The sequence below is a fragment of the Ptychodera flava genome, chromosome 2 (assembly GCF_041260155.1).
Source record: "Ptychodera flava strain L36383 chromosome 2, AS_Pfla_20210202, whole genome shotgun sequence".
NCBI classification, from domain to species: Eukaryota; Metazoa; Hemichordata; class Enteropneusta; family Ptychoderidae; genus Ptychodera; species Ptychodera flava.
In genome coordinates this window covers 45,765,904-45,787,466 of record NC_091929.1, presented here as the reverse complement: position 1 = coordinate 45,787,466, position 21,563 = coordinate 45,765,904, and positions in this window count along the sequence as shown.

Sequence of the window (21,563 nt, the reverse complement as noted above, 5' to 3'; positions counted from 1 at the left end):
TTCCAATGTATATATGCACTGTGTACTGTGTTTTTACTTTATTTGCATGAGGGCGCCATTTTATATTTGGGCAAACATTCATTATTTATCTTGCTCGAAATTGCACATGTAACCCAGTGGACAGTTTATTCAACCTGTATAAACAGCCCTCAATTAGTACATTCCCATGAACTTATTTTAGTTTGGAAGCAAAATCACAAAAAATATGCGAAAAAGATACAGCTATCGGGCCTTTAAGAGTATCAAAATATTCAAACGCAAATTATACACACAACTCAATGCCAATGCCGTGCTAATTTAGATGCTGCAGCTGTACTACTCCAGGTAAAAATATTATATACTGATTAAAAATGAAAAAGATTCGTGTGGAGTGGCCACACTTGAAAAACAGTCTCACTGCGCATTCATGTAACTATGTCATTCTGTCAGAGGGGTTTGCTTTTGCAAAGTTTAAATATTCCTTTTACCCTTTCTCCATAGCATTGTTTTCTATCGTTCTTATCGAAATTGAATTCATTCTACAAATACATTATTACTCTTTGAAATTTTGGGGCAATATTGTATTCATCAATTATAATGTGTATGCCTTAGTTTTGATATCTGCCAAGTGGATTTATCCATTGCCAACGTACTCAATACATTAAGTGGTTACCCCCAAGCAGCGACAGACATTCTGTCTCATGTTATCAGAGCCTTTTGTCGAAGGTATCCACCTGCTCAAGGGTATCCTGTACTCCTTAAGGTATAACTGGTATAGCTTGTAGTCAGAATATCTACGAAGCTGTAAGTTTGCATCTAACTTGGTTCCTATTCTGACGTTATTTTCAACTTGCATTATCTTTCAATATGTACTCCGATTTTTTGATGCGGGAACTGATAATTTTTTTTCAGTCTCTGATGACGGGATGAACCAGTGAATGTCACGGTCTTTGAGTTCTGTAATCCAAGCGAAATTATCTATCAATTACTGTGCTATCTAGCATTAAAAGAAATGCAAAATAACAGCAATGGGGAAGTAACAGTCATTAAATGATAGCTGAATAAATGGTACCCTCCGTGTTCTATAGTCCGTATAATTTTATAAGAATCTCATGCTTTCCATGTGTAATTGAGATACAGCGACGACTTCAATGACTTAAGCTTTATAATATCTGGACAAATTGTGTTTGGATTTGGTACCTCGATATTTTTCTGTCTGTCTCTCTGTCTGTCTGTCTCTCTGTCTCTCCATTCTCTCTCTCTCTCTCTCTCTCTCTCTCTCTCTCTCTCTCTGTCTGTCTCTCTGTCTGTCTGTCTCTCTGTCTCTCCATTCGTATATCTTCAAGTAAGATTTTGCCGTTGTTGTAATCTGTATTTTAGCGACATTTAGAGGGAGATAGCTGTCATTACACACAATGATCAATGACTGCGTCTCGGAGAATACAAAATGATAAGAATGTCCTCATATAAATCATTCAGGGCATGTTTTAGATGAAGCGGATATATATGAATTTGGCAGACGTTGATGTGTTTGTCACAATATTTCTTAGCAGTAAAGATTCTTGTTCTGCTACCACGTCATGTGTAAACTTCTTGTGTAGCTTTTCAATACGATCTGACCTTGTGGGCTTGCGTGAAGCGTTTGATTACATTATTGACTCCGGTCAGGAGTAGAATTTGTCTTTCGATGAGAACATTGTATCATCATTGGCAATATTTTTTATTTCGACATTTCAGCAAGAAGAACATCAAAACCTACTTATTAAAAGAGCAAAAGCAAATTCAAATTTACAAATTTTCCTTTTTTCACTTTAGATATCTTCAAAATGAGTTTCCACAATGCATGATGTATAAATTTGAAAACTATTAAAGGAAGGGTATTGTTGTTTATGAATTAGAAATGTCTAAGTTTCAAATGCACGTATTCTGTTTTACAAACATAGAGTATACCTTACTCAAGACTTTCTGCTTATATATTTATGTGTACATATATAAAGGTAGAACATTGTTTGTCAATGTACCATATTAACTGTCGTAGATTGATATTGAGGCATGGTGTATGTCTTGATGCTAAATTATAGCATAAAAGCCTTTTGAAAAAGCAATAAGAAGTATTACAAGGAGTAAATTGTAACCTACAAGAACTGTTAAAGCCAACGAACGTATATACTGCTATCATGATTATGTTTGTTACGTCTCTTATTCGGACTTCTCTGTAACGACCCATACCAATACTCATTCTTTCTTCTCTCGGTCAGAAAACTACTACATCCTCTGTCTTTAACTCCTGATGTTGATCGAATCAGCCCTTGTGTATTACTTAAATTGGAATTGGGCAGTTTTTGCTGAGGACTGTGACGACATGCCCAATGATATGAGCGTGACTGGACCCTACCATGAGAAAGATAAATTCGAACTCTCTTCCTATTCAACAAAATGCGTTTAATTTTCTTACCGTCGTTACAATCAAGAGCGCAAATGGACGAAGACTATTTATAGCGATACATTTGAAAGGCCATTGGAGTTAATCTTTGAAGTAACACATTTAAACATGTATTAATTATGTTTATTACACCTCACTCATTCAGCGTGCACTGCCATTGGTTAAACACGACTCACGTGACATGTAAAAGAACGTGATGATCTGCGAAAGTGATGATGCCCTCTGCGAACTTGATGATGCCCTCTGCATTTGATATTACATGGATGACGTCAGTTTACTTACTGCGCAACCTTTCTGCGCGTAACAAATTGTCGTTCGCTTGTAGGCCTACTTGCAGTCGGCAACTATGGCTGCAAAACGTCATGCAGAACTGTCACCGGCACAGTTAGACGATATTTTGATGCAAGTAAACAGCAAACGAACGAAAATAGCAACAAGGAATGCAATTTCTGTGTTCAGCGACTATGCAAGCAACAAATTTGGATACGCCACCGAAGAGATCGGCAAACTTTCAGCGGCAACCCTAGACTTGGCACTGACAACATTTTACGCTGAGGTCCGGACTCATGCACAAAGGCGAACTGTACTCGGAGAAGTTTGTTCGGTGTAATAAAAATAATAACACATGAGAGCTAGGCAAGATCACAATTTTTTGCCTGCCCTCGGGCTGGTGGTCATGATCGAAATATTGATGATGCCCTCGCCTACGGCTCGGGCATCATCAATATTTCGATCATGACCACCATCCCTTGGGCAGGCAATAAATCGTGATATTGCCCTCGCTCTCATGTGTTATTATTTAAATAAACGTGTATGGATTCGATATGCTAATGGTCTTGTCGATTACTAGGTGCAAACGAAAGCATAAAATAATTCCTGTACTTTGTTGAAATGGTGTGTTTTCGAGGCTCACTATGACATCAAATTTACAAGAAACCGACATACATACATACATACATACATACATACATACATACATACATACATACATACATACATACATACATACATACATACATACATACATACATACATACATACATACATACATACATACATACATACATACATACATACATACATACATACATACATACATACATACATACATACATACATACATACATACATACATACATACATACATACATACATACATACATACATACATACATACATACATACATACATACATACATACATACATACAGACAGACAGAAAGACAGACAGACAGACATAGTGTTTCTTTACATTAATCGCAGATTCTGTTTATCTTTAATTCCCTCCTTCACTACTCTTCAATGTAACTAGGAACAGTCGGAGCGGATTATATAAGTAATAACGTCATTCCACAATTGAAATATTCATGTTATTCCTGTTTTTATCCCTGTAAACCTGTAAGCTAAAGAGAATAAAGCAGTTCTTGTGTATTTGCTTATTTTTTTGACAATGGCTTCGTACATTTAACGTCATTGGGAGTTGCAACTAAAAATGTTACAACCCTTAGTGCCTGATTATGATGATAATGATTTCCGAGCAGAAAAAAATCTACTTTCTATTTAGTTAGTCATCATCACATCCTGTTAAAGACACTCAAACTTTCAAGCTTTTTAATGAGATAAAACATTTCTGAGACGCAAAAGTTGAAGTGCGTGTAGAGATATTATTATTATTATTAATCTTTATTTCAGGCCATGAATGCCCATAATATTAAATAACAGAAGCAAAAAAATATACAGAAGTTAAAAAGAGGAAAATATACCTGTGACTAGATGAAACATGTCAAACTTGCATATTTAATCAGGGTAAAAGTATCAATAAATATTTAATTTTACTGATAAATTAATTTATCCAGTGGCATTGAGAGATAATATAGAAATGTCATCTTCAGTTAGAATGCGCCTCGGGGACATTCATTGGGATTTGCTCAGTGTCTCCTAGTTTTTTTTAAATTGGATTTTGAAAGAGCAATGTTTGAAGTTTCCTTCAACGATGTCCGAGTACTTCCATAAATCTTTATTTTCGAGGTTTTTATACTATTAAAGGTTAGTCATACTAACCTCTAATTCCATTACAAAGATACATGTAATAGGAATCATTCAAACAGGCAGAGACATATCAACCATTATAGCAATAGGAAACGAGGGAGCACTTCGTTGGTAGCATGGACCTTCAGTTGCTGTTGGGATGATTGATATTTCCCCTCATCACAATGTAGGCCGAAACGTTTCCCTTGTCATGTCATTTTGTTAATTTGATGTCGTCATACACACTAAAATGAATGGATAAGCCAGTACCATGCATAGTTTAAGTGATCATATTTTATTTAGCATACACAATCACTTTCTTCGTAAAATACATATGACGTCGGATATTTTGCCAGGAAGTTGCAAATAGATTGAAAGCGGAGAACTTGCAGCCCTGTGCTATTTCACGTGTTGATTACTCCGGTATTTGTCAAAGTTAGCATAATGCGTCCAAGAAGTGGCAATAAAAATCTTGAATAGAAAAGAAAGTCAAGATTAAGACCCATAAACAAATATTAAAACTTCAGTCAATGTTAACAATGGCAGACATTTGTTTTTTGTCTTTAATCAAATGTTCATTGCAAAACAGAAAAATTTCTAGGAAGTAAAGCCTAGCTTGAGCATCACAGAGTATTCCCTTTGGACGGTAATTGCAATGTTCATCGACCATCAAACCCGCTAAACAGAATCTCAACCTAAAATAGTCAAAGTACAAGACAATTTTGATTTGTGGACAAGAATAAATATAGAGAGATATGCACAGACATATATGTAATCTTCTATGTATGTACAGGAGCACTGAGATTACAGTGTTTTGGAAGATTATGATTACTTTTAGCAACTCAAAGTATCAGAAATTGAATCAATGTTTGATTTTAATGGCTGTTGAATTTATTAATTAAAGGCAAATTGTAGTCAACAGAGTCATAAACTTGAAGTTTCCGCCATGCTGCTCGTATTCAGGGAATTTTCATCATGTTATAGTGAAGAGAACATTGTTTTGACTTGAAGCTTCGATGTTCCTTGATCAAAAAGCTGTCGGACGATAATCATTCTTAAAATTCTATGCCAGTGTTTTGTGGTATGCTTAATGTTGTTTACACTCAATAGGCATAGCAACGCTAATTCTCAAGCTATGATATAAAATTGCATTTTGAAAACACTTGATGTTCCCAGATTAAAAAGGCTGTGTCGAACAGTAAGCTTTCATTAACTTCTATACTTCTTTGATTTAAGGTCCTGATATATGCTGACTGTTATGTACAACTTATGTACATACAACACGGCATACAATGAGCAGTACACGAGATGTAAAGTAATAATAGCAATTCAATTACACTTCGCCCAAAGTAAAGATCCAGATCTCGGGACATGGATTGCACACAGTCTTGTCCATCCGTGTCCTTTTTGTCGTTATTGCCAGGTTCCCTGGCAGCCCAGTTACGGAAATCAGAAGCACAATATTCGCCCAAAGTGGCCGCATCACCATGTCAGATGCAGAATCAATTCTTTGGAATGCACGCAATTTAGGTTGTAAACCTTAATCGATGATAAACTGGCGTAGTGTCTTTTCAGTTTCCTTGTTGTCGAGCACAGCAAGGCAACCTGATGGACTGCTTGATTTTATTGAACGAGATGCGCATATTTTGGCAGCTGATTGCGGTAAGACAGTGTCACAAACGAACTGTTGACAGTAGACTCTGTATACGGTGCACTGACAGTTTTTCCACTGTGCCATCGTCATACATTATTGAAATGTGACGCGGGCGAAACTACCTATCAATGAGGCAATGAAAGTCAGTCAAACATTAATAAGCAAGACATTTTCAAAGGAAAACTTTGTGTCGCACTTTCAGCCTTCTTGACATTTCAAAAATGGAAATGACATCATAGACCGATGAAAAGAGGCTGAAGTTTCATATTAATCACTATGAAAATATACTAGCATGTTCTTTCAATAAACAGAAGCTTGTTGTATTAACATAAATCCTGTTTTGGGAGGTTCTTATATTTGCCACGGAAAGAGATCTAGAAGTTTTTTTCTGGATGTCCGTCAATTAAATTGTATTTGATGCCTTAGTTTTACGTCACTTCATCAAGATTTAACCAAAAGCGAAACACTGCCAATCACACTAACTCTATGATTTATGTTAAAAATAACCGTGACTGTGGATTTTCGTCTTTGCGTGTGCCATTGCCTTGATAGTGCCTGCTCTCAGACCAAAAAGCCGAATAAATATAGCAATTACTGATGCTGAGCAGCTGTTTTCAATTTGGCCCTGAAACAGTTGTACATTCGAGACGTTTTTCTTCGATATTTGGGTCCCGTTTTTGTTTATCGACTAAATATTATGACAGAACACCCATGGCCTTGGAGAGCACTCTGTAAAATTCCGAAGGTATTTCCCGAGGGTTACGGTGTATTCTGCCGCAAGTACTTTTCCGAGCGAAGCAGAATACACCGTATCCCGAGGGAAATACCTTCGGAACGCCACAGAGTGCCCTCCAAGGCCATGGGGTTCTGTTATTATTACATATGTTCCCCAATTTTGTCGATCGCCGTCGAAAAAAAACAGCTAATCACGACACGGCCTGATTGCATATAGATTCTATATAGTGCGCATTGATATGCTGTCAATGAACTTTTCATCAGCTGTGAGCTCACTGATTGGCTAAGGGAAAACTTTCTACTATTCATATGCAAATATTTGATGCAGCGTACCGAGTTCACTATATCACTGTATTTCCATCTCGACTAAGACAACAAAAACAGACACAAACAAAGACGTTTCAGGACAGAAATCTTAAATATTTTAAATACATGTGAACAAAATTGGTATTTAGAGTAACAAGATCAATTGTAATAAAAATTAGAATGACTGAAACTTCCAAATTGTACGCGAAATTAGACTAATCGGAGTCCGAGTACGGCTGTCAGATCTACGGTTACGTGAATGAAACACGGTGGTGTACGGAGTTGTTTTCTGAGGCCGCGATGTTGAATGTGAAGTTGAAGACTCCTCCGGTGATTTGAGAATAGCCCGGGTAACTGGTTTTGAACTTGCTGGCTACACCATTGCAAGGATTGCGAAGTACTGATCGCTGCGTTGTCGCAGGAGCCGATCTATCACATTTGTCTTTGCCGTGGCCGATACGGGTATTGCACTATCGCTTGTCGACATGCTCGGCCCGGGTGCTCGGTCACGGCACGGTCCCTCTATCACGGTCCCTCTATCACGGACCGAGGTCACGGGTTGAATTTGTCATCAACCCCACTCAATATTACTCATTTGCCGTTGTTGATCTTCGTAGGCGAGTGATTTGTGGTAACTTGATACCGATCGCGAATCTAGCTCATACTCTTCGTCGCTGTTTCTGTATGCTGACGTAAACTGGTAAGATTTACGTCACGGTCGTGGGTCAAGCTTGACTGGTAAAATTTTCCGTTGTTATTGTCCCTGTTCAGCTTGAGCGGAGATACCCTTATTTGCATATTTATATTAGAATTTCGTTCAAATGGAAGTGATGAGGGCGCTGTTCTACTTGACCGTTAGTGTGATTTTTTCTGTTTTTTGGGGGGCAATTTCAGCCCATTTTTTCCCAACAAACGATGTCAGAGACGTTTATGGTCATATAAAGCAGTTAAGTTTGTGCCTATGAATTTTTATCGACTTCTACGGTTTACTTTTGGTGCTATGTGTGTATTGTCGATCTATGGCTCGCTAAACATAGGCCTACTTTTGGGCTGCCGCAACTACATGCCCAGCTGATTCTTGTGAATATTTTTACATAGTTAGACAGTCTAATCATTATTGAAGCCCCCTAACTTAGTTTTATTCTTGTTCATGCCCTGCAAATCACTGCTTTGGCCTCGTAGGTTGTACACCGTCCCGCCATCAGAGAAGACAAGATGCCGCTTAGAGTGAGGAACGTGTTGCACTCCGCTGACGCCTTGCTCACGTTTACAAATTGTTTAGGCCCAAAGATTGCACAATATCACATATTTTATTGTTGTCAATCCAACTTATGTTATATTTATATTTGATGCTTGGTTACTATTTCGCGGTAGTCCTCGTAGGCATTGGCTCCCGATATTCTATGGGTAACCGGAGAAGTCGGGCAGTTGCGAACTCGGCCATCGCGCGCCAGCGTCGGTAGTGCCGACCAACTCGGCCAGTGGGACTCGGCCAGGAGAAGTCTGCCACTCGCAACAAAGCAATATGATTGCATACGCATTCTCTTCACTGTTGAATATGCCAAACAATTTTAACTTTTTACTACCATAGTTTTTGTTATTTTGTCGGTTTTATACTACTACGAACATTCAGAAAACAACTCAAAGTCGAAGAGCTTCACGTCCACGTCCACCCTGCAAAACATGTACGGTCTGCCTCCGTGTTTCTGCAGATCGCGCGCGTACCGTATTAAAGTTCAGGCAAACATTATGCCATTTCTTCAGTAAAATTCATGGCTTGATTACTCTTAACTAAGTTGCTTCACCATCTCCTATGACTTTTTAACGAACTTCAAGTGTAACTATGACGAAGACTGCAAAACTCGCTACCACGATCGCGATACACCGCCATCTTTAATTTTACCCACTGTGTGTATATCATACGTGCGTTGAACTGTGATCTGTGAAGTTTGCAAACATTACGCTCATCTTATGAATGACATTTAGATCGCTTTCGTATATAACTTAAGTGAGACTTCACAAAGAGAAACACTAATATGGAGCATATATTCTAATCGGGTGCATACTGTACTGGCCGACTTCTCTTGTATTCGGTCATCGTCAACTGTCAGTGTCTGTCTGTTTGGAGTCGATGCAGGATGTGGTGGTCGGACATTCCCACGTCTGATTTTACTGATCCGTCAGCCTTTCAAGATAATAATATCGTTGTGAAAGTGGATTTGAGTGACCGTGATTTGCCACAGTTTCCTTTTCACTGGTAACGGGTAGTATATCACTGTTCAGTAATACCATGTTTCAACTCGTCAATGTTGACTGAAGTCCGATAGCGTAAAGGCGAGTTTCTCCGTATTAACTCAGTGCATGGCGTTACATACGCTGTACACGCGTACACTGGGCTGGATCGGCCTTGTACGGTAACAGCGCATACATGGCATCGTGAAATCATGCCGCAAATATAGGCGCACTGTCAGAAATTCACGAAACTTGTCACAAGCGTTGTTCAATAGCAAGTGGTTTGACACAACAAGTATTATTTTTGTTCAAGACCTGTATCAGTGTGTTTCGGGTCACAGTCTAAAAATAGCACACAGCTGAGAGGTATAAACCATCATGGCAACGTACGAATTCAGTTGTCAATTATCATTAGTATTTATTTCTATCATACATAGATACGATGAAATTACTCTCAAAAGTGTACATTACCTCATAGCATGTTCAATTTCGCATTAATAATCATATTTGTGAGCTTTCGAGCCCATTTTCACGACCAAGTCGCTCGAACGACGTGTATTCCGGCATATTGCATGTTTTCATTCAGAACGAGGCTCTGCAGCCTATTGAATTATGCAAATTTCTGTACGTCCGCTCAAGCTGCGTAGCCAGTCGTTTGAAAGCAGCAAACTTCGGGACGCGTTTCTTTAACGGTTTTTCCGGGTTTTTTTGCAACCTGACGTGAGCTTTGACGTCTTCGGTCGAGACCGCAGCAAATCTTGCAGATGTCAACGGCTTGCGGCTTAAGCTTCGGTGTACCTTCGCCGGTACACCGCTTTCATCGTAGTCACAGTATTTTGTTCTCGTCCGTGCCGAGATATTAGTTTCACTTCGATAATAAAATTCTGATTCCAAATGTTCAAAATAAATACAGTTCTGCCAATCGTAATAATTATTTTCTTCCACAGATATACAATCCGCTTAAGTATTTATTGTTGTTCAGGAGCAGGCGACAATATTTACCAACAGAAAGTAGTACCGGATAATAACTAATTTGCATAATTTAGCGTGAAATAATTTCTTAACCATGGTTTTCTATGTAAACATTTAATGGCACGTGAACTGTTTTCGAAATGCTTTGAAGTAGATAAAACACCGTGAATACTTGAAAGCAAGCAATTAGTAAAATATTTAAAAGCAGTTATAAGTAGCTCAATCAAAAGCTAAAATACTCAGAAAAGTGTCACAATTTTGTAGAAAATGCAAAAAATTATAGAGACTATATTATCTCTGTCTGTGAAAATACCAACTTTTTTTGCTGCCAACAGATTGGTAATCTGTGGTACATATGTAATAAAAAATAGTATATATGTAATATTTTGTAGATTCATTGTTCCAGCAAATATGTCGAATTGTAAGTTTGGAATGCATGCGAAAAATCAATTACGGTATGCTGTTTGAATGGAAAATAGTTATATTTCAGGAAGACGCTCGTCGCTCACACGAGTGCTTTACGTGCTGTAATCACTCTCCATTGATTCAAAGCTGCAGAATATACTAAGCGTATGGTCACCTGACCGTATAGTTTTACAAACACCCTACTCCCTGGGGAATACTCTTAGAAAAACATAGTCTCTGATCTCACAATTTTCGAACCAGAGGGGACTAGACATATCTATGTTCGTGTCACTCCACGTGTTTTGTTGAATCACAGCACGGAATGAGCTTGTGTGTGTTATAATATCAAATAGGCGGCATGTTGTCTTGTCCGGATCTCTTAGCTATAGGGGAAATGTACAAGAAGAGTCGCCAGAAATTCTACAAACTGCAAGAGCTGCTTACTCAACAACTGCTGAGTATGGTTTTCTTCAAACTATGGCCACATCGAGAGATTTAGAAAATCATACCTGGAGTGATTTGTGTGGTATCACATGTCTGACGAAAGCGTGGATATGACGTAATAATGTTGTCTATTAGAGATAAACGTCAATGTGCGTCACCACCAGCGGCAAAGAAGCATCCTTTTTGAAGCAATGTACACTTACCAAAGTGGGCAATATAAAAGAGAATAATGTTTTATCTAAGCGACGAAATCATGCTGTCTTAATTTTTTTTATAACAAAGTAAAGTATCCTGTCGTTGAAAAGTATTTGTTAGCATAGATCTGTCAATACTTAGAGAAGTAAATAAAACGGTTTCATTGCGTCACCGGACATCAAACTGGTAGATTAAATAATAGATCGGAAATGCTTATTGGAGACAGATATAGAACACGCACCTCAGTCAGACGATAGTGCAATGAATGGGTAGACGATAATACAGTTGATGGGGTAAACACAAACGTTAAAAAATAACACAATCGCAGCATTATGGTGCTCAGCTCTTAGGAATGTACCAAAGATTAAAATAAAAGTAAATTGTCACCTTAATCATTGACTACAGGATGTTATCCTTCTAAATAGTAATTAATATGTCGGAGATTCTTTCTAAACATCAAAATTTTGAACAAATGCGCTATCGTCTATCATTTTCAAAACACTTGACATCACGTCTGGATTTAGGAAGTTATGTATCTTTCTTTCATGGATATATAGCAATATCTTTGCCTAATGTTTGTTTTGTTTGTTAATTAATTGTTGGTTCTGTTTTTGCTCGGTCTAGTGGGCCTTCCATAAAGACACTGCATTTTAGATCAGGGATGGGTATTGTCTGGTAAGATGAAGTGGAAGGCCCCGGAAACATCATCATGGTATTACTGTAATGTATGCGGTGATCAAGATTCTGCAGATCATACAACTACTCACCTTTTACTCAGTCAAAACTGGGAAAGAATTATCAATTACCTAAAGAGCAAATTAATAAAACGATTGCATATCAATAGGTCCCTTTCTTTGCCTTCCTTCGAATTAATTCAACTGACGAACGATAAGTGTTGAGTTTACACCTGTTGGTTCCCTTGTGAACTAATGTCTACTTAATGGATTTCCAACCGGTGTGATGCGGAGTGATGGACAACATAACCGGTGAAAACTTTGAATCAAAACTCGAGAACTGTGAATGACGATGTCTGACAACAACGAATGGTAATTAAACTATATGAATATCACTAATTTTGATTGTACGGTATAACCAGATTTCCCAGCCAGCTTCCAAGAAGTTAAACCATTCTTAATGTTATGTTATGACTACTCAGACGGTGCCTTTTTATCATTCATGAAATTAATTGACTCTTTCCTTAAATCTTTCCGTTTTTGCACTATCGAACTATAGTCCTTTTTTCTACAATTTATGTAACACAATTGAACTCTCTTTTAATAAAACATTTTGATTACCTTAACAGGATAAAATATTTGTTATCTTACTTTCAAAGGTCGATAATTTATCAACTTAGTAAACAAGGAAGGAAACAATCCGAAAATTATATTAGCAAATCGACATTAAATACATTGGCGTTGTAAAGAAGCTGGCAAAATGTCACAAACAAGAATTTAACCATTAGCCAGCTGTTATCGATAATAAATCAGTAGAGTGTGAAGAGCTGATGATTACAACATTTCAACGTAATCTATTCGTTTCGAACGAAAAATGTGATTTGAAAGAATGCGATGACATTTTGAAATGTCTATCCGTGGTGAGAAAAAGGGAATGGTGGACAAATCCGGGACAGGTGTTCATTATGATAGTTCTGAAGATAAAACTCTTCATCAAACAAAAATCAAGGCTTCACATTTTAAAAATGTAAACAGCCCTTATCAAATTGTGATTTGAGACTGACGAAACGTCGGTTGCGCCCCGCCTTTTTTCTATATAAGCAGGTGTAACGAGCACAAGGAACATCACTTAAGACCAACTCTTCCACTGGTGTAACTGCAGAGACTGGTAAGTAAATCTTTAACGTTAAATACATTTTAAACTGTCGTAACCGCATGTGAATCTTTCATATGTTGCTTATTGCTAGGAATCATGACCTCGTTTTCTCAGTTTTCTGAAATGGACTACAAGCACAAAACATTGGATGTCAATGAGAAATCTTTATCGAGAAATTTAGCCTGGATCTTCATTTAAGTGTGCTAGATGGCCGAAATATGTTCATTAGCCTAGGTTGGAAAAATTTTATGAGGTAAACAAAGCGGGTTATGCATTTTCGTATGGCGTAGAGTGAACGCCAAAGATAATAAGTTACACCTGACTAGCGATAATTTCAGAACAGAAAAAAGGGTAAAGTCATTACTACCTTAGTTTATATTCAGATACTTGTATGCAGTCTAGCTATCAAAAAACATTAAATTATTTCAGGAGGTTGAACAAAGGACTTTGAAACGGTTTATCTTTGCTTGAGATTGTTCAAAAGCATTATAATCAGTTTGATTATTTCACTATAGCTTTAAATAAATTATGGTTGTTCACACTCATAGCATCGAGGAAAATATCGAAATAAACAAGAACATAAATCCTGGTATAATTTGAATGCTCTTACCATTATGTACTAGTATTCACCTTTACTACTCAAATTTTATTAGAAAACTCGAAAATGTAGTGTTTTGAGTATACCTGTCCTACAGTACGTCGCGCGATAGCAAACAGACTGGGAACGTGTTCAGTGCGTTGGATAAGCATACGAATGATATCTAAACCCACGCAGTGCAGTGCATTTGATTGAAATTGCAGTTCAGTAGATCACGCACACTGGTTTTGACAAACCGTCATTCACTGCGTGACTGAATGATCATTTGATGTATATTTTATTTCTTATTGACGCCGGCTCTGTCCATTTTGTCTTCAGATATTACAAACATGAATTGTAAATTTGCAATCATCTTCTTCGCTTGTGTGGCGACGTGTTATGCTGTAAGTACACTTGATTTGCGTCGCTTACTCGATCAAAATATTTTTTAGAAAGCTGGTATCGTTTAGCTTTTAACAAATTTTATAGACTCTTTTCACATATTATAGCGATTCTCCTCTAGTCTTAATATCAACAAATGTTGTTTTGCAAATTTTGTGGCATTAGGTATACAATGTGACCAAAGATTCTCACTTCATATAAGTGGCAGAGACCTTTTGTACTAAAAATGCGTAAGTCATAAAGACGAGTATATTTCTGAGTCTTTTTTATCATTACATCCTCCAACGGGCATTAACCGAATAACAGGACGAGGTACGCATAACCCACTACCCCAGGGGCACAATAGTCACCGTCCTCTACCGCGTCTTGAACTCACCATCCTCTGGAGTGAGTCCGTTACCCTAACCACTGGTCCACGGTGCCTCCTTCTTTTTAAAGATAAAACAGTGGAGTAACAATAGGACGCAAAATAAAGTATAAGGAAACTTGTTAAGCTTTTCAGTACGAAATCAACAATTTCTTGGAACTTAAAGGTACTGCACTATACTTTCTGTACTTGATAAGAAATCTGATGTACTAATTAAGGTGTTTTTTTCGTTTTTTGTCTCTCATGACGGAGTAGACAGATCCTGCGGGTAAGTAACAATCCTTAAAAAGGTCCATAATTAGTTTAATAAATCGCATCAATGATATTGTCATGCTGTTCTTCAATCCTGAATGTATAACATTATTAGCAAGCTGAACGGTGGCTGTAATAATATTTGTACATTCCACTTATTGGAGGACATATATTAAAACGTGTTGCATAATTTGCAGAACGTATATAATTATGTTACTAGGAGTGTACATCACATTCATTTTTAGAAACTACTTTCCGTCGAAAATGGAGCTTGAAGCAGTATTTGACTCGGTGATTCAGTGATATAATCAAAAACATGTAGCTGTTTGTGTAATATCGTCTGACTAACCGCTAATTCTTGTAGGTTTGATATATATTTTAATGGAAATAAATCTACTGCCATCTGGTATGATAGCCAGGTTTGGTCTCTCACCATAAAATATAATTTGCACGACTTATAACATCTTTTAGTTTTGTTCAGTAAGTCATGTCTTGGCTTTTCATATGATAAGTTTCGGATTGACAGCTAATGAATCTGTCTGAAAGAAGTGTGCTAATGTGCTCAGGAAAAACAGTTGAGTTTTGCTAGTAAAATACGCATGTTTTACGTTCTTTGTAAGTTTCATAACTTTGTTATTGAGTAAGTCAATAGATGCGATTTTGAAAGCTGCTATTTAAAGTATCCTTAATTTTTTCAATTAGCCTTTCTTGTACAAGGATCTGAATATACGGTGTATTGTTCTCAATACACATAATACCTTTATGCATATCTCAAAAATGTATTCATAATAAGTTATAACTTTTCAACCATCATACTTTCAAAAGTTTCATTGCCACTGCTATCACGTGTGCTCTTCACAGGCTCTTTCACGCTTGAAATTGTGAAAAGGGAGATTGCGATTGCATGAAGTATGAAATCTACTGTCAACAAGATTCTGACGACCACCCATACCAACAGAAAGCAGCTGAACTGTGCAGCACCCTTTCAGTACAGGCTGGTGGACCATCAGGTCGCCTTGCAGCATTACGTACTCCACGGATCGACTCTGAGATCAGAAATTATATCACCAGCAATAACCTGCATGTAAGCCCATGCATTGACCTATACGGCTTCTGGATCGGCCTTAGCGACAGCTTGGCGGAGGGTGAATTCATCTGGAGTGATGGAGGAGCTCTGTGCGACTTCGACTTCCGCAACTGGGCACCAGGCGAGCCAAACAACAACACCAAGAAGGACGAAAATGGACAAGATTGCGTACAACTTTGGTAAGAATATATAACACATTAAGATTCAAGAAAAGCATAACATCTATCTTATAATCGATGCCAACACTTTCAACAAATACCTTCAATAAAATAATTCTGATGATGAAAACATTATCGCTGATATTGATTCAGGTTTAAAGCGACCATTTACGTCTTCATTCCTGCTGTCGTTTCTATGTCCGCCGGGTTTCAAATTCAACATGCTCAACATTAATCATGAAACGATATTCTTTTGTTTTAATGTTAAAACTGTGGTGTTATTAAAGTAGATTTGTAAGTGCTGTGTGTTTTATGTATTGTATAATAAGCAACTGATTGCCATGTGTCTCAATGTTTCTCTCGCTGTCTCTCTATGTGTTTGTCGTCTGTCTGCCTTTTTTCCTTGAGGCAGAGCTCATTATTAAAACAATGTGTTTTATTATTAATCCAAACAGGTCAGGTTCGCTCACAATGGTCTTTGGGACGATGAATACTGCGACTCCGACCAAAGGGCATTACTGTGAACTTCCAGGTATGTCTAAAATAATTATGTGTTATGTATATCATAATATAATTCTATGAATCATATTCGCTTCAAACACATTCGACAACAGTTGTTGTAAATTAAAGCTTGAGCATTAATCAATTTCACATCGTATTATAGAAAAAAGAAGCCTTTGTAAGATTACAATTCGTAAAAATCAATTGTAAAAATCTTTGCTGGAAGACGAAGATGTCGATTTTCTGACTGTCTTGTTTTTGCACATCTCTGTTCAGAGTATTAGTCCAAACAATCGTATTAGAGTCAGCAATATATCAAAACCTCCCACGCACTGTTCTTTTAAAGTAGAGGGGAATAAAGCATACGCTGGAGCCTTCGGGCGACGAACTAATTTGCATATTTCCCCAGATGCACGACTTCACTAAAGACTTTTGAATATTTGTATAGTGAGACTCTAGGTGTCAATTTCTCTATGAGTATATAAGCCACGCACACATATATTCATCGCTTTTAATCTTCACCTTTTGTGTCTTTGTTTTAGACCCTTTTGCTATTCTCTGCCATAGAAACTCCGCTGGTGGTGTGCGACAGAAATCACAGGATACGTAATGACACTCTCTGAGATAGTGTCGAGAATGTATCATTCTTTGTCATTTCACTGTAGCTAACTTAGATTAAAGTCAAGTTGTGAAAGAAGTTGCTCTGAAATAAATCGTCCTTAAAGCAAGCACGTCTTTGTACACGCGTGATTTCATTTCGAAAATGATAAAGCCTAGGCCAACGGGCAAAATGTATACATAGTTTAGCGCAAACCTTTAAAAGTGTTGGCTAAGGGTAGTAGATAATATATTTCCACCTGACTTTCATTGTCTGAAAGAGATTGGAGTTTCCTTATCGATAGTTACTGTGAAGATTAACAATGACTGAAAGAAGTAATCTGTGTTTCTATCAGGAGGCGGGAATGTGAAGATTGCTGTATGGCATTCCCCTGTTTATATTTCTCTCTCCATTTGACACGCTGTAAAATAGCCTTGTAAGCATCTTTTAGTATGGCATTAGTATGAAAGGTGCAAGAAGAGAGACACACTGCATACTGTATTGTTTATGCTCACACTATACCGTTAGGACTAAATGACAAAGCGAGGAAATAAGGAAAAAAGTACTGGTACAACAAACAAGTTTTAATAGCAGTATTTTTCTTCTTTCTCATATTTTAATGGGCCTATTCATGTGCCCCTGTGGTATGAGATTAGCACCCGGAAGTAAAACTAGGGATTCTACTTATTGCGTAGAAATTGTGGTGGCCAAGTTCCGGAATACGAAAAAACAGAATCTGTTATTGAATAGGAGGCTGTGAAATAGCTTACATAAGATTACAACGAGAGTCATACCATGGCTGTTTGTCGAAATCCTAGTTTGACATTCTTGTAACAGTTGACATCAGGGAACAGGAGGAAGTTTCCTTGGTGAGGAAGGGTGGGGTTCTTTGTGCGACAGTTTATTTTATTTTATTTTCTTTTATTAATGTGACTGTGATATTACAGATAAAGATTTCAACCCCAAACTATCTAACTTCTTTATTACTACAAGTAATTAAATCAAATAAACATTTCGACTCCAAACCGTCTGACTGCTCTCTTATCACCTGCTTGTCCTTGACTCATCTCGAACCCGTATACATACCACTTTAATTGCTCCGCGAACATTGCCAACTTGCCGATAATTGGCTGACAGTACAAGCGGTTTAACTGATTAAATCAACACCACAGCCGTCCCACATGTAGCAAAATAAGACAAGGGGTGAAGATCAAAGACATAGTGTCATGAAAAAACGCAATCTAAGCAGGTACAGAAGTCAATCGAAATTTAACGACTATTAATGGCATCACTATACTGATGAATTGCTACATGGCAATTTACGCCGTCTAAAATGGTCGTCTTGATCCAGAACACCAACCTACATCACGGAGTCGGTCGTGATCCGATGTCATCTGTCAGGGTAGAAGTCTCAAGTAAAACGTTTTGTCCTCAAACCTGTTATTTCCAGTGTATGTCCAGTCATGTAGTAAAGATATTTCCCATGATGCTTTGGATGTTCTATAAGTGACAAAATGAGCCAATTTGTTTATATGAGCACGCTACACGACCGGTTGTACGACCACTTTCCTGTCGCAAAACTCACCTCCAAACTGTGTTAACGATTGGAACTAATTGGAGATAATTGGATCTTCTTATTTTTTAAATTTCTCAAAAGTTTTAGGAGCCCTTTAGCTGAATGTTGCAATATTACAAACAACTCATAATAGCAATTGTATAACTTAAAAAGAAAAGAAGACGAGCTTACATTTGTAGATTAAAGCAGCATTACTTCACTATAAAATTGTCCCAAATTATTTCCAATCGTGGCAGTAAAGTCTCGGATTTTTCGTCCTAACTTTATCTCCGCAACCGGTCATGAGGTCGTGGCTTTAAGGTTTTCGACTTTTTCAGTATTTTCTCGGAACGACCAATCGCTAGGTTTCTACAATGTCTGTAAATGTTAATTTGTTGAGTCATTTTCCTGCACGATAGGTCATGGTGTCATGACCTTCGAGCTTTTGACCTTTTCAGTAATTTTTCTCTTGGACTGGTCGCGAGGTCGTGGCTTTCAGGTTTCCGACGTCGACTTTTTTCAGTATTTTCTCTCTACGACCAGTCACCGGCGAGCCCATTCCCGTTCATTTATGAATAATCAGTTGTGTACCTTCCTGTTTATTTCATAAATATTTTAAAAGCCCGCTAGTTTTACAGACAACATCGTGACACTATGTCTGTGAGCTTGCTACTTGTGGGACTGCTTTGGTGTTGCCTTAATCAATTAATCCGCGTATACGGAAGCAAGTTGGCCATGTCTTCGGAGCAATTAAAGTGGTATATACATGTACACAAGTTAGAGAGGAGATTAGAACTTGCAGGTGATAAAGAAAGCAGTCAGACGGTTTAGAGTCGAAATCTTTATTTGAAATATCACAGTCAAAATTAATAAAATTACTTGTAGCAATAAAGGAAGCAGTCAGTCAGGTTAGGGTTGAAATCTTTTTTTCTGAAATTCCAGAGCCAGATTGAATATAAAATAAAATAAAATAAAATAAACCATTGCGCAAAGAACCCAACCTCTCCCCACCCCAGGGGATTTACTGTTGTTCCCTGTGGTTTGACACGATGACAAATCAACTCTGGTATTGGTTGGCTATGTCAGACATGGGCACAGTGGTTCCAAGTGAGAATCAAATAGATGAGCATGCATTTAACAGATATGAGTTGTTGATAGACGGCCTCAGCAAACGGCTGTATTTGTGAATTCAACTGTAAACAATAAGTATAAGTCTTATAGCTTTTTAATTTATAAAAACACAAGAGCCACAGTGATAAAATAAAATAAAATAGTTAACTTCCTCGATTCAGCACGGGGTTACTGTCGTTACATGGAAAATTCTAGTCTATTGCATTGACGACTGCCGCATGCCGTTTAACAATACACGTAAACAGAAACTAAATAAACTTTGCACGCATTTACGAGCACTGAATATTTTGACCGTTTTATTCGAAAACCGTCTGTGTACGCGTATGACTGTGATGAAAACAACAAGGAATCTGGCGTGTATTCCTACTGAATTACTTTGAGCAAATCAATGTGAGTTAATCATCCACATGTCGCACGGTGATCCTTCAGAACCTCGCAGATTTCTGGACGAACCAACCTGATCTCAGTCAACTGTGCCCTAGGTCTACTCTTTCGACGTCAACTCAACCTTTCACCCTGGACAACCTTACCTCACAACAGATCTAACCATTCATACCATTTATGATTCATGACCGCTTGTGTTGTTGGTTGCTTCATGATCATCAGTGGGCAATATCACTTCATTTTTGTCGGTTTCTGGTGATGAAATGTCAGTACAAAAGACTGGAAATCAGACAAGATTACAACCAACGTGTTACCGGAAAAGCCAGAGCTGAAGTTCCAAGGTTTCCTCTGTCACAACTTTCAGGTGCGTACATCTGTACGTAACGTACTGTTTATAGCATGGCAAGTTCTACGTCCAGTGATGAACATGATGTTCATAATATATCGTGATTGCTCATTTTGAGATGCTACCTCTGATCTTATGCACAGTGTAATAATAAGTTATTACCGCCGAGAAATACGACAGCAATTATTGCAATGTGAATTTCTTACTTTCTTCTTCGCAATGATTTTGCATCTGGGTCTATTTTAACAGGGTCACAGAACCATTTCTGTCGATTTTTACAAAAATCAGTTCACACTCCATCGGTGAAACATATTGGAAAGACGTTCACAAATGTTGATCGCAGTAAGTACGCGTGTTTAACGCCTACAAACGGCCCTTTTCAGGGCCACAACATTATTCTAAAAGAGAACTATACCAGCCGGCAGGTCAACACACATTACCCGTACATGCAGGTACACACTTCCACAAGCAAACAGGCAGAGGAAATCTGCTTGAAACCATAAAGCAATCTGTGTCTAAATCATCTGAGACTCAGTAACCATTAGTCGAGTATTTTACCAGTAGTTAGGATTGCTTATGCATTAACGATCCGATGAACAGAGCAAATGTTCTGAGTTTCCTCGTGATTGACAGCTGTTTTGATGCTTTCATCAATTGTTCTTTGGACGCTTCGAATATAGCATCGAAGCAGTTTTTGCGTCAAAAACTAACTTGAAAAGGATATTTGAGAGAATTTAACCAAAAAGGGGATGCCTCAAGTTTTCATGAAATGTAATATGTTGGCATGGTGCTTTAATTCACATCGTGGTTCTTTCAGGAGCATTCGTTGACGCAGCTTTCGTCTGTCACTCATATTCAATAATGAATGCCCAGGGAGATAGGGGGTATTTATAGGCTCCTCCTGCCTTAAGTCTTTCTCTTTGTGATGTTTATAATACAGATTTAGTCATTCTAACCCCTAATTCTATTACCAGATGAATGT